We start from the raw sequence: 12,158 nt of genomic DNA, 5'->3' as shown, positions 1-12,158 counted from the left end.
GGTACATATACACCATGGAATATTACTCAGCAATCAAAAAAGATAAATACATGCAGTTTGCAGCAACATGGATGGAGCTAGAAGGGATCATGCTCAGTGAAATAAGTCAGAAAGAAAAAGAAAAACACTGGATGGAATCACTCATAGCAGGAATTATAAAACCAAATAAGAGACCAGGAAAAAGATTAATCAATACAAAGTAAAAATCAAAATCAACAAGCTACTATAAACCAGAGACACACTATGGTTGGGGGGGGAGGGAGGGTCAGGGAGAGGAAGAACTAGAGTCAAAATAAGGGCGGGTGCAATATGGGGAATATAACCAAATTGAAAATGCATACATTGTGCAAAGATGAAACTGATGTAAGAATTATATAAAATATTTTTTAAAAAATCAAAATAAACAAGCAACTATGGACAAGTGACACACTGCGGGGGTGGGCAAGGAGAGGAAGGCTTAAAGTCAAAATAAGGGGGGCGGGCAATTGTATGGGGAATATAACCAAATGAAAATGCATACATTGTGCAAAAATGAAAAATGATGTAAGAATTATATAAAATAAAAAATATATAATATAAATTATATAATATAAATTTTAAAAAAACTTAATGGTTGAATTTGAAGCATCATGCCTTATGGTTATAATATTGGGTATCAATACTTTATGTTTCAATGTCTTTATTTTAAAAGGGAAGCTCACAGTATTCAGAAAAAAAAGAGTAATTGACCTAGTCTACATCAAAAAAGATAAGTTTGCATTTTGATGATTATACCTAAAACTTCTCTCAATACAATTCTTTTCCAGAAAAAGCCCCCAATTGACTTCTCTCCCTTGTCCTAGCAAAAATTTCAAGATGACGTCTACCGCCTTATGGGCAAGTTACATAGCAGTACTGAGTTCCTCACAGGTATGTAGGAAATGTATATGATATTAAGTATCTCTGATTTTCTTGTTTTTCATCAATCTATCTAGTGCTTGCCTAAGAAAGAAAGTTGGTTTATGGGATTATTACAATTATCAACTCTGGAATTAATTAAAATTCCAGTCCTAAGAAAAACTAGCAGCTACAACTGGTATGTCTCTCTTAAATTTGTTCTTTTGTCATTATTTCAATGGTGGCCAAATTTCATATAAAACTAAGGTTTTACCTAGTTTAACAATGAGAATTTGTTAAATAATTAAAATCACTTTCTCTAAAACATTGAGCTTCAGGTTTACTTTTTACTTCTTATTATAAGAAAACTAAAATTTAACGTCATCTCACCAAAAAAAAATTAAACCAATTAAAACATGCGTTTATGTATGAGTTATCCAGGGTAACAGGGTGGTCCCCAGGAAAAGGGAGGTTCCAGGTTTCCTGCCTCACCCAAGGGAGGGTGGAGCTGAGCAGGAGAGAAGAAGCTGCAGAGAGACTGAGGAAGGAAGGTAGTAGGATGGACCAGAAGGAGACCTGGAGGAGGCACATGGAGCAGAGAGACACATGAAGAAACTGCGCTTCTTTTGGTCATGGACTGGGTGACAAAGATATGGGTGAGGGGCCCGGGGGAGGTGACAATGGCAGCTTTTACCTTGGTTTTGATTTTGCTCTTTTCCTCCCAGACTTGTCTGGTTGTTTCTGATCCTTTTCTGTGGTCCCCCACTAGAAGTCGCTTTAGACTTGTGGCAGCTTTCGGGCCTTGCTCTGGGCCAATCCCATCTGGGTGGGCTTTTATTCATGAGGGGCCACGTAACTCTGGGTGCTTGATTTAGAAACTATATTCTTTGTCTTTTCTGTATTTTTCTCTAATTGTATTAAAGTTCCTTTCCATTAAAGGTCTTCTATGGTTTGTCCTGATGTGATGGATGGCAGAACCTATTTAGAGCAGGCAGATTTGGGGGTTCTGGAGGCCCCTCTCCCTGCCCTGTAACACCAGTACAAGGGAATGATAGCATAATAGCTCTTACAATGCCTTCCAATCTAAAAATTAAAAAACTACGATGTCATAACTCTAAATGTAAATAAAGTGAGTTGTGTTAAGGAATGTATTTGAAATGGATATGGTGAAGGTATTGGGAAATATTGAGTGTTAAAATAAAATGACTCTTTAAAAAGAAATGGTATAAAAATAGGAAGGCAAAACAAAGTGTTGAAGGTCTGAGAGGTATCTGAAAAAAATGTTAGGTGCTCAAAATCTTTTCCCATCAGCATTGCTGAGCCTCGTCAAAGAAATAGCTCTATTCTTAAAATCCTTATCACTCTAAGTAATTAACTATTTTATAAAAATCTATAAGTTTGTTAATCCTATGACAACTTCCTTGAGACCAAAAATTCTAAAATATGAAAGTCTTTAGACATCCTGCAGGAAGTGGGAGGGATCAGAGAGCGGGAGGGAGGAGCACAGGGGACTGAGGTGATGGTGCACGGGTGCACTGGGAAGGAAACTCTATGGGGACTACACCTGGGGGTGGGGGAGCAAATATTGTTTAAAAATAATCAATGATTTAAAAATAAAATATATATATATAAAACAAAAAATAAATAAATTCAATAAAAATAATATTAAAGTCTTTGTCCTAAAAGGACTCCTAATGTTAGGGGAAAGGATGTCCTGAATAAATTCCATACAGGCTTTGTGGACTCCATCCTCACTCCAGACCAAAGCCATCAAGACACTGGGAGAGCCAAATCCCATCACCACCAAAGGGAGGGTTCCTGGGACCTGAGGGTGGAGTTAAGCAGCCAGGTTTGGTAGAAAAGCAGACATGTGGGCCTTGGGGTCTCTCTCCTGGCTTCAGGGCTCTTGGCTCTTCACCAGCTCTCAGCGTGCCACTAGGATTCCATTGGGATTTCAGGTCAGCAGAATGGGTAGGACACATTCATGAGTTTATCTCCCTCTTTTTATCCCTGAATTATTCATTTCTTCATTTTCCCTTTCCTTTGTAAATAAACCTTTTATTAACCTTTTGTGTGTGCCTGCAGTTGAGTATTAATAAGTCCCTTTAAAGCGCGCGTGAGGACCCACAGTCAGGCAACCCGTTTTCTATCAGGGTTTCCCTGTAACATTAAGAGCCAATAAAAGTGTTTTCCTTGTAAAAACAAATTGGGTCAATCTGGGTATATTGATAAAAATACATAACACATTAAATTTTAGTCTTCCTGAGTATTTCCTCTATGGGGACAAGACATCATAACCAAATTCCAAACTAACAGTCCATTGGCTCTTCTAGCCAGTGCTACAAAAGGTAGAAATAATACAGAAGCCCCAGTTTGTCTATTTGACAAATAGACCTTACATTCATGTCTCTAAAAACACCTATTCTGCATTAATTCAAGCCTGGCCCAAACAGGGTAATCTGGTAAACATGTCAAAAAAACTTGATCCATTACCAGTTTTCATTTGTGATGGGTTTCCATCGCTACAATGGCAGATAAAAGGTGTTTTTTAAGTGATAATAGAGGGCCTCCCTGGTGGCTCGAGGAGTTAAGGCACAACCAATGAAGCTGTCTGCAGCCACTACAGCACAAGCTCTATCCTGGCCAGATGGCCCAGCAGATCTCCACTGACTTGCCCGCTGCTCCCCTCAGCATTGTATTTCAGTCATTCTGAGACACAGGGCAAGCTAGAAATTAGGCAGTTTTAGGGACAGTGCAGGAGGGGACCTCTGAAGAATTTAGGGAGGCTTCAGAGATAAGGACAACCAAGGGAAAGTAACCCATTCCACTAGGAAAAACAAATATCCCAGGACCAAGGACAAGATTGTTAAAGCTGGTCCTGGTTTCCTTCAGGTGGTAAAGGGAGGCGGAGATTGGAGAAATGGAGAGTGGTTTAATTTATGGACACATTAGAAGGGCAGCTGTTTAACTTAATGCAGGGATGTCCATACAGAGGACTGGGCCATAAAGATAAAGATGCAACAAATGGGGAAAGAGAAAGCTGTTAGATAAGGAATGTGAAGATCCCCACTCAGTAGCAAATTAAGTGAGACAGCTGAGAACTAACCAATCACAAAGAGACTGGTGGGGCTTTAGAATAATGAGGGAAAAAAGGTCTATATTCCCTGAGACATAACTCCACTTTGGCTTCCTTGCCCCTCCCAGGCCTGGTTCCCTGGGCTGGGAGTCCCACTTTATTTCTGCTCTTTTTCTCCTCAATAAACTTTTTTCTTTCTATAAACAAACTTGCCTCTTCTCGCTTGCTTGCCTGAGCGTCTGCAAAGTTCTGCTGCGGCTTCGTGAGACACCAACCCGTGGGGGTCTAGTGGCTGGGGCTCAGGGCTGCCCCTGCAGCCTGGGATCCGTTCCTGGCTGGGAGACTAGGCCTGACAATTCCGGTATCAATTCTGCCCTGTTCTGCTCCCCACTCTGTCTCTGGTGAGTCCTCTGGCCTGGACCTAGTTCTTCATTAATAAATAAATAAATCTTAAAAAAAAAAAAAAAAAAACCACAACTAATAATGGCCCTGCTTACATCTCCAAAGCCTTTAACTCTTTTCTGCTAGTTTGGAGTATTTAACATGCGCCTACAGGACAAACCTCGGTAAGAAGAGCCAATAGGCTTCTTAAAACACACCTTATTAAACAAAAAGTGGGACTCTAGAGAGCAAGTTGTCCCCACGGGAACAAATATATAAAAACTCTATTTACTGTAAACTTCTAAACTGCAACCCCTCCGCCCTAACAGCTGTGCAGGCATCTCACTCCTGCTGAGTCTGGAGGAGACCTGCGGTTTGCACCGACCCCGCCGCCAGGACCAGACTGGCCGGGCCTGTCCCATCCCTGACCCGGGATGGGGGCGCTGCTGTCTGTCCCGCAGGCACGGGCTGTGCGCCTGACCAGGAGTTGGGTCCACCAGGGGTGAACCCCGCTCTGGAGACTCACCCCAGCGCCGGCTCCCGCGTCTCCCCACAGCCCCAGGGCGCAGGCGGGGACCTGGGCACCCCACCCGCCGGGGCTTCCGCGCTCCCGGCTGCCCTTGGCTGTTTGCGGGTCTGCGCTGAGTCTTTTATTACCCAGGGCCCGACCCTCACCACCTAGGCGGTTTGGGTGGGGACCCCCACGGTTCCTGGCCGCAGGGCGTGGCGCCCGCAGCAGTTCCTTTCTCCTCACCATCCTGCGCTCCCTAGTTTGTTTTTTTTTTTTCTCCCTTATGTAGGTGGAGGGAGCCGGAGTCATGGGTGGGGCAGGGGCGCAGGTTCTGCTGCTCCCTCTTCGCGTCCTGTTAGCGCAACTTCCCTCTCCGGGCAGTTTGCCGCGTCGCGGGCTTATCTTACCTGTCGGGTTCTCGCAGGGATCTGCCGCTTTTTCTCCTATTGATTGTTTTTATGGGAGAGCGCACTCAGCGTTTCTTTGCGGCCATGTTGATCGGCTGAGGTTCCGGGTTTCAAACACTTGCCCTCAGGGCCGCCTCCCGGGTGTGAGGAGGGAGGCGGATCTTGTGGGCTCCGAGCAGCATCCGCTCCACCGCCCTGGGCTGATCTAAAACAGTTAAGGCGTGAAGCAGAAAAGACTTAAAGGTCACGGGACGCTGAGACCCAGAAAATCTATTCCTCTAATGCTAGCTCACATCCCATAAAATCTCAAGGCCTTAAGGTAATGATACGGAATTGCAGGTTTCAGGCCCGTCTCCACCAGGAATGATCCAGGCTGCAGGGGCAGCGCTGAGTCCCAGCCACTAGACCCTCATGGGCTGGGTCTCACGAAGCACAGTAGGAACTTGGGACACTCAGGCAAGCAAGGAGAAGAGGCAGGTTTCTTTAGAGAAATAAAAGCTTATTGAGGAGAAAAGGAAGAGAAATGAAGTGGGACTCCCAGGCTGTGAAACTGTTACAGGGCAGGGAGAGGGGCAGCCCAAACCCCGCAAACCTGCCTATTCTAAATAGGTTCTGCCATCCGCCGCATCAACACAAAACATATGAGACTTTAATGGGAAGGAACTTTAATACAATTTGTAAACAATACAGGAAAGGCAAAGAATCTAGTTTTTAAATCAAGCACCCAAAGTTACCTGTCCCCTCGTGGGTAAACTCCATCCAGATGGGATTGGCCCAGAGCAAGGCCCAAAGCCTGTCACAAGTCTAAGCATCTTCCAGTGGGGACCTACAGAAAAGGGTCAGAAACAACCAGACAAGCCCGAAGGAAAGAGCAAAATCAACATCAAGATAAAAGGTGCCATTGTCACCTCCCCATGGGTCTCACCCACATCTGTGTCACCAGTCCATGACCAAAAGACAAGCGCAGTTTCTTCACGTGTCTCTCTGCTCCATGCGCCTCCTCCAGGTCTCCTTCTGGCCCCATAGGCAGCTTCTTCTCTCCCTGCTCAGCTCCACCCTCTCTTGGGTGGGGCAGGGAACCTGGAACCTCCCCTTTCCTGGGGACCACCCTGTTACAAAACCAGGCCAGGGAGGGGCAAGGAAGCCAAGTGGATCCTGCCTCAGGGAACATAGACCTTCTTGCCCATACTCTAAAGCCCACCAGTCTCTTTGTGATTGTTTAGTTCTCAGTGTCTCACTCGCTGCCTGAATGTCTCTGTGCCCAGAACTCAGTGTCTGTGTCCCAGCCCTTCTCTTTTTTTCTTTATTGTCCTAGTCCAGGAATGTCCTGTTGCCCCTAGTCCTGGGGTGTCTGATGATGCCCTTTGGAGCCTGTTGCCCTTATCTCTGAGCCTTCCTTAAACTTCTGAAGTCCCTGCACTGCCTGAGACTGCCTAATTATCCCTAACTTGCCCTAGGACTCAGAAACATGGCTGCTCTTGCTCTTAGGCCCATTATGTCCCATTCCATCTATTGTAAGTAATACTGTTAGGGGGAAAGGATGTCCTGAGCAAACTCCATACAGGCTTTGTGGATTCCACCCCACTCCATCAAGACACTGGAAACTACAAATCCCATGATCACCAAAGGGAGGGTTATGAGGACCTGAGGGCAGAGTTAAGCAACCATGTTCTCTGTTTGAGTATTTAACTGGCGGTGTGGCCAGGGGTCACTCTCTTGGCCACATGTTGTGCTCAGTTTTTCGCCAGCTCAGCAGGTCATTGGGATTCCAGGTCAGTGGAATGGGTAGGACGCATTTACGAACTTATCTCCGTCTTTTTCTCCCTGAGTTATTCATTTCCCTTCCTTGGAAATAAACCTTATACAACCTCTTGTGTATGTCTGCAGTTTAGCATTACTAAGTCCCCTTAAGCACACAGGTGAGGACCCACAGTGAGGCAACCCATTTATATCGGGTTGCTGTGTAACAATACCACCTATTGGACACATATATTAAACCACCTGTGTTTAATTTACTCCCATGTTGACAGTCTGAGAGAGGTAAAGGCACCTATTCTGCATCATTAATTTACTGGAGGAAATTGGCTTCCTCCTTCCAGTCCACTAAGAAATTGCAGTACTAAATGTAATCAAGAAGGTTATCAGGGTGGATGGCTGTAGGGTAAGGGAAAATGTCAGGCTTTCTGCCCTCCCACCATTAGGATAGATGATGAATCCTTGCGTTCCTGAATGCATGCCTGATGGCGGACACCTGGAATAGGGTGTGGGCATAGGTAGATGGGATTCACCTGGGCTAAGACTGTGCTTTTAAGGGCGGCGTCACGGGACCCCAGTAGAAGCCGAGAACGAACAGAAGCCAAGAGAGAAGCAAGAGAAGCAGAAGCCGAGAGAAGGCTGGAGAGCCCAGAGTGAAGACCTGCTGGGGGCCTGGGAGGCCTGCCAGCCTCCCAGGCCCCAGCACCCCTGCCTGCCCCGTACCTGGTAAACCCAATAAAAACCTGCAAAGCCACTGAGGACTCTGATTCCTCCTTTACCCAGTCTGCTGGATCAGAAAACCTGCTCAGTGTCCTGTCCTTCCACTACAATACCATTTCCTTCTTCATGGTTCAATTTTCCTCACAGAAGATCTGCCCATGTGTGCCCTTGCCACCCACAGATCTGGTCATTATTGCATTCCTTTTCAACCTCAGTGGTATATGAATCACATTTATCTAGGTATAAGGCTGGTGTAAGGGCTGGACTGGACACGGTGCAGGTTTTCTAGGATCCAGCAGACCCGGTGAAGGAGGAATCAGAGTCCTCAGTGGTTTTTGCACATCTTTTATAGGGATTTACCGGGTACATGGCAGGCAGGAGTGCTAGGGGGCCGGGAGGCTGGTAGCCCTCCCAGCCCCCAGCAAGTCTTCACTCTATCTGGGCTCTCCGGCCTTCTCTCTGCTTCTCTGCTTCTTTTGGCTTCTCTTTCGGCGGCTGCTGCTGCTGCTGCTGCTGGAGTCCCCGTGACGCCGCCCTTAAAAGCACAGTCTCAGCCAGGTGAATCCCATCTACCTATGCCCACACCCTATTCCAGATGTCCGCCATCAGGCATGCATTCAGGAACGCAAGGATCCATCATCTATCCTGATGGCGGGAGGGCAGAAAAGCCTGACATTTTTCCTTACCCTACATTACAGATGGCAAAAATCACAGTAAAATAATGCAACATCAAATTTTTCATTCAAACACCAGGAGTAGATTTGTAGGGCAAGGAAAAATGTCAGGCTTTTCTGCCCTCCGCCATCAGGATAGATAATGGATCCTTGCAGTCCTGAATGCATGCCTAATGGCGGGCACTGGAATAGGGTGTGGGCATAGGTAGATGGGATTCACCTGGGCTGAGACTGTGCTTTTAAGAGCAGCGTCACGGACGCCAGGAGAAGCTAAAAGAGAAGCCAAGAGAGAAGCAGAAGCCGAGAGAAGGCAGGGGAGCCCAGTGAAGACCTGCTGGGGCTGGGAGGCCTGCCAGCCTATCAGGCCCCCAGCACCCCTGGGGGGTAAACCAATAAAAACCTGCAAAGCCACTGAGGACTCTGACTCCTCCTTTACCGGTCTGCATGGGATCAGAAAAACCTGCACTGTGTCCATTCCTGCTGTAGGGTAAGAAAATATCTGGCTTTTCTGCCCTTCTGACATCAGGATAGATGATGGATCCTTGTCCTGAATGCATGCCTGATGGCGGGCACCTGGAATAGGGTGTGGGCATAGGTAGATGTGATTCAGCTGAGCTAAGACTGCTTTTTAAGGGCAGCGTCACGGGGATGCCAGCAGCAGCAGTAGCCGAAAGAGAAGCCGAAGAGAAGCCGAGAGAAAGCCGGAGAGCCCAGATAGAGTGAAGACTTGCTGGGGGGGAGGACTGCCAGCCTCCCGGCCCTCCAGCACCCCTGCCTGCCACATACCCGCTGAACCCCAATAAAAACCTGCAAAATCACTGAGGACTCTGATCCTCCTTTACCTGGTCTGCATGGGATCAGAAACCTGCACTGTGTCCTGTCCTGTCCTGCCCTACACCTGCCCTTTACAAGGTGAACAACATATTGGGGAAAAACTTGCCTAACCTAATGTCCCCATCTGTTCTCATCCCTGGTACCACTTGGAGAAGGGCCTGGACCTAACTTGGGTCATCTGTAGATCAACTCATCTTACAGTAAAGTCTTTGTTTTCTAACTGGTCCCGAGTAATTGGGGACCCTGAAATGTATTGTCCAGGAAACTAACACAGCCTGGAACTGGGCCCTTCCATTTCATTCTTACAGCTACCCTGGACACTGGGAACCCCGGTTTAGCTGGGCCTCATTCAGAGTCAGACGTCACTCCGAGGCGGCGGGCCGGGCCGCTGCGGACGTCCGCGCCGACGCCACCTCCGCCGCGAAGCCGAGCCCTGCGCCGACCCTCCGCGCCGACGCCACCTCGAGCGCCCTCGCCCAGCGGCGAGAGGACCGGGCACCCGCGGAGCCGCCGCCCGCCCGGCCGCGTACCCGAGCGCTAGGGACGGGCAGCGGCGAGGGGCGGGGCAGGGCCGAGCGTCCCCGAGCGCCTCCGAGCGCGCCGAGCGGGCCAGGCCGAGGCGGACTACGGGAGCCGGCGAGGGCCGCGCGGTGGGCGCGGAGCGGCGCGCGGCCGGATGATCCAGCTGTTCCGCTGAAGCAGCAGAAGAAGGAGGAGGCGCCCCGGGCGGCACCAAAGCAGCAGCAAGAAGGCGTCGGCGGCGCAGCTGCGGATCCAGAAAGACATAAACGAGCTGAACCTGCCCAAGACGTGTGACATCAGCTTCTCAGACCCCGACGACCTCCTCAACTTCCAGCTGGTTATCTGTCCTGATGAGCTTCTACAAGAGCGGGAAGCTTGTATTGTTTTAAGGGGGGCCAGGGTTACCCGCATGACACCCCCCCAGGTGACGTGTGGGACGATGGTGTATCACCCCAACATTGACCTCGAGGGCAACGTCTGCCTCAACATCGTGAGAGGACTGGAAGCCAGTCCTTACGATAAACGCCATAATTTATGGCCTGCAGTGTCTCTTCTTGGAGCCCAACCCTGAAGACCCACTGAACAAGGAGGCCGCAGAGGTCCTGCAGAACAATCGGCGGCTGTTTGAGCAGAACGTGCAGCGCTCCATGCGGGGCGGCTATATCGGCTCCACCTACTTCGAGCATTGCCTGAAATAGGGTTGGCGCACACCCCCCCCTCGCCAGGCCAGCAGCCTGGCATCCCCTGCAAATATTGGGGGCCACAGGTGGGGCATGGGGCAGCCGATGGGGGAAGTCCCTGGCCTGGCCTCCTCTCCCTGCCACCGGCTCATAGTTATTTTTTTTTTTAACCACCATGTGATTAAGGTCGGCGCTGCCTTCCCCAACCCGCTCAGCAATGGAAATGAATTGGCTTGTCTAGCCTCCTGCTGGGTGCTGTCCAGTCCCCCACTCTGGGCTCTGGGGTGCGGGCTCAGGGACTGGGTGGCCAGGGCCCCGGCACCCCACCCCTCCATCACCACTGGAGGTCCCACCAGGCTATTAAAGGGGAATGTTACTGCAAAAAAAAAAGAAGAAGAAGAATCAGACATCATTCTCAAATGCCTCCCTTAAAATATCATTTTTAGTGCATCGCCTAAACGTTCCCACCCCCATCCCCCACCCCCCCACCCCCAGTGATCCGTTAAGATCTTATTAAGGCTGGAAGCTTTGTATGGACCAGTAATGACACTATAGCTCAGGTCATGATCTGTGCTTCTAAACCCTAGATTTTTATTATGACCTTCAGAACACCTAACATTACTGTGACTATTTATTCTGCTTCTAGCCAACAAAAAATGTTAAAGGTTTTAATGCCCCCTTTCATGCCCATGCCACACAGTTAACCCCTTGCATCACTCATCATAATATCACTAGTCTTAACATTACTCATGTTCGTTCTAAAACAAAGAGCTGAGGTCTGGCTGCCAGGTAATCTTACCCATGAGGGGACTGGAGAATCTGGTCTTGAATAAATTACAAATGCTTTAGAACATACTCTTTTTGGGTGTCCTCATAGCTGCTACTATTGCTGCCACTGCTACGGCCACGGCTGCTGCTACTGCTATAATCGCCCTATCTCACTCCATTCACACTGCACAGCAAATGAATCATATTTTCAAAATGTTTCCTCTGAACTCCTGACTCAAACCACCATTGATCAGGAAATCTTACAACAATTACATACCCTTGAGGCTGCAGTGTCCTGGTTTGGAGAACATCAACAAGCCCTCAGGACATGCACCAGATTTAGTTGTGATGCCGAGTACCACTCTATGTGCATTATTCCTGTTCCTTTTACCACCTCCTCTTGGGAAGACGTCCAATGGCTCCTTCACAGTGCCTTCCGCAATCATCTAGGACGAGATACTCTAGATCTCAGAAACAAACTTCAGCAACAAATGGCTCAACTCCAACAAGAGGCAAAAAATGCCACCTTCAGCCATCTAAATGATCTAGCCCACTGGCTAAATCCAACAAACTGGTTTTCAGGTCTCAATATCAGAATATGGGTTATGGCCAGATTGGGTATATTATGTGTGTTTCATGTTTTCTTTAGTGCTCAAGCCCACTGTCCCTTGTTCTGGTGGACTGGAAAAGCCGAGGCCAGGCTGACCCTTCAACCATCACAATATCAACCCCTTTCTGTGCCTTCTGCTGCCTCCTCTCCTGATTCTGAACCCCCATAAAACAAAAGGAGAGGAGGGCCTCCCTGGTGGCACAGCGGTTGATTGCTGGGTTGCGAAGCTGCCCGCAGGCTCTGCAGCGCCGGTTCGATTCCCGGCCACCAAGGCAAGGGTCCTACATGGTGCACAGACCTCTCCTGCCACCGCTGCTCCCCTCAGCAGTGTATTTTGTCAGTCT

General features: G+C 48.4%; 1 pseudogene; it reads left to right on the top strand.

The window, feature by feature from the left end:
• Positions 1 to 7,401: 7,401 nt before the first annotated feature.
• On the top strand, positions 7,402 to 10,468 carry LOC119251345 (NEDD8-conjugating enzyme Ubc12-like; annotated as a pseudogene).
• The last annotated feature ends 1,690 nt before the right edge of the window (positions 10,469 to 12,158 follow it).

Source organism: Talpa occidentalis, unplaced genomic scaffold (genome assembly GCF_014898055.3).
Source record: "Talpa occidentalis isolate TD23 unplaced genomic scaffold, MPIMG_talOcc4v2.1 talOcc4.2, whole genome shotgun sequence".
Taxonomy (NCBI): Eukaryota; Metazoa; Chordata; class Mammalia; order Eulipotyphla; family Talpidae; genus Talpa; species Talpa occidentalis.
Note: the sequence above shows the minus strand (reverse complement) of the source record. Positions and strands in the feature narration are given on the sequence as shown.